Source organism: Cornus florida, unplaced genomic scaffold, assembly GCF_030987335.1.
Source record: "Cornus florida cultivar Cherokee Brave unplaced genomic scaffold, ASM3098733v1 CherokeeBrave_3.0.0_Hap2_Chr01, whole genome shotgun sequence".
In the NCBI taxonomy this organism is placed as follows: Eukaryota; Viridiplantae; Streptophyta; class Magnoliopsida; order Cornales; family Cornaceae; genus Cornus; species Cornus florida.
The window spans coordinates 24,823,347-24,825,706 of record NW_026775571.1 but is presented as its reverse complement, the minus strand read 5'-3'; the positions used below and the strand labels follow the sequence as shown (position 1 = coordinate 24,825,706).

General features: G+C 39.3%; 1 pseudogene; it reads left to right on the top strand.

The window, feature by feature from the left end:
• Positions 1-645: 645 nt before the first annotated feature.
• On the top strand, positions 646-744 carry LOC132282683 (small nucleolar RNA R71; annotated as a pseudogene).
• The last annotated feature ends 1,616 nt before the right edge of the window (positions 745-2,360 follow it).

Sequence of the window (2,360 nt, the reverse complement as noted above, 5' to 3'; positions counted from 1 at the left end):
GAATTAGAGAATTGGTTTCCTTGTGATTAAAATGGTCTATATCCTTGGGAACCTTGGATTTGCATTAGACGTGGAATATATTTCCCCTAGAAACCACCTTGGGGAGGGTTTGAGCCTTCCCCTAAGTTTTTTAAGGAGAAACTCGGGTGATTCCTCCAACTAGGATTATAATGATTGCCATAAGGACTGTTCCCTTGATTAACAAAAGTTGCATTGACTTGTTCATGATGCTCACTTTGCACATGTCCATGGGGACAATTGGAAGTAGAATGTAAAACACTTGAACAAGTCATACATGTCTCATTGGATGCATGATGGGAATGGTTAGAGATGGAAGATACTTGATTTGCCGAGTTTTAGTTGATCAAGAATTGATCAAACCTTTGAGATAAGGATTTCATCTCGGCGGCTATTTCATTGGAATGGTCGACTTGATATAAGCCAACACTCTTCCTTCCACTTGAATTCCTACCATTCTTAGAAGATAAAGTTCGATGCAAAGAATTTTCACTCAAGCTCTCATAAAGACGCCATACGTCATCCTCATGCCTATCAATGTAAGAGCCACCCATGGAAGCATCAACCATGCCCTTGTAATTGTCCGATAAGCTCTCAAAGAAATATTAAACTAATTGCCATTTGGGCATGTCATGATGTGGACACTTCCTAAGCAATTCATTGAATCTTTCCCATGCCTCATGAAATGTTTCCCCATCCCTGTGTGAAAATTCCCTAATTGAGGTTCTCTTGGCATTGGTCTTAGAAACCAGATAGTACTTCTTCAAGAACTCTTGTTTAATTTCTGCCCAAGAAGTTATTAAAAAAGGTTTAAGATTGTTAAACCAATATTTTGCCTTGTCTTTAAGGGTGAATGGAAAAAGTTTAAGCCTTAAGACCTCTTTCGGCATGTCCGTGTATCTTACGGTGGAACATACTTCAAGAAACTCATCCAAATGCTTGTAAGGTTCTTCACTTGGAAGTCCATGATAGTTAGGAAGAATATGAATGGTTTGTGGTTTGATCTCATAGTGGTGTGCTCTAAATGCTGGCAATTGAATGCATATGAGTGCATTGTATTCATTAGGCACATAGTGATCTCGTAAAGCAAGGAGTGGATTAGCAATTGGAGGTGCAACATGGGCACCTTGATTGCCTTGAATGATGGGAGGTGGTGGAGCATAGATTAGCCTTGGCATTCCCAATAGAACTTGGCCTTGTTGTTGTGGTGGATGAACGAATGGCCTCGGCATACCTAATGGTACTTGCATGTTATCATGATGCACATTGGGGTGGAGGATACCTTGTTGGTCTATATAACCAAGGTCCTCCATATGGTCCTCATTATGTCCTTCCATTGATGAAATGGATTGACTAAAACTACCTCTTCCCCTAGGGTTTCGAACAACAGATTCAATATGAAAATTTAGAGGGACAAGAGTGGGTCTCAATGATCTACGACCATGCATGCACAATGCAACACAACAAGCAATAATGACAAACACTTCACCTTCGCAATAAATCAACAATCAATAACCTTCTTCCACATACAATGTTCCCATACTCCCATGCTATCAACAATATGCAAAGAAAAGTAAATTGCCTCCACGTGGGCTTACGATTTATCTAAGAATTGAAATTCAAGCCTCTATGCGGGCCGACGATTTAACTAAGGGTTGAGTAAGGAAAAGCTTACAAAGGTCCTTTAGCATTTCAACTCCAATTTTAGCTTTGCAAATTTTTAGATTTTTAGCTTTTTCCTTCTTTGCTTAGCTCCTTTGCTTGGATGCTCCTTTGTTCACCTTCTTGCTCAATGCACCTAGTCAAACAAGAACCAACACAATAAGTAATCAAAATGAAAATAAAGTAAAGACACGATCAAAAGAGTACTAATTCCTAATTGATTCCACAAATACAACTTTGCCAATCAATCCCCGACAACGGCGCCAAAAACTTAGTATGGCCCGGGTCGTCACCCCCGAACCCCAATAGTTTGTGTGATACCAAAAGGTAATGGTATAGAGCTATGATGAATGTGGCCAAGTTTTACATTTAGAAATTGCCACTACTACCTTTCACTAAAAATATAGCTAGGGCAAATAGGGATCATCCTAAGGGATTGGTGGGTCGTACACGATTGAGGAATCAAGATTAAGGTTAGTAGGTCGAGTGATCAAAAGATTGGTTGGTGGTTGAATTACACTAAGATGCAATTTAAACTAAAGAAGGCAATTAAATGTAATGGAGAAAAAATAAGAGAGAGACCTTGGGGTTTAGAGATCACCATTAAGCATAGCTTTTCTATACCCTTAATGAATGATTGATGAGGGGGAAAAACATGTATTGCAACAAAGTGTGTGTGT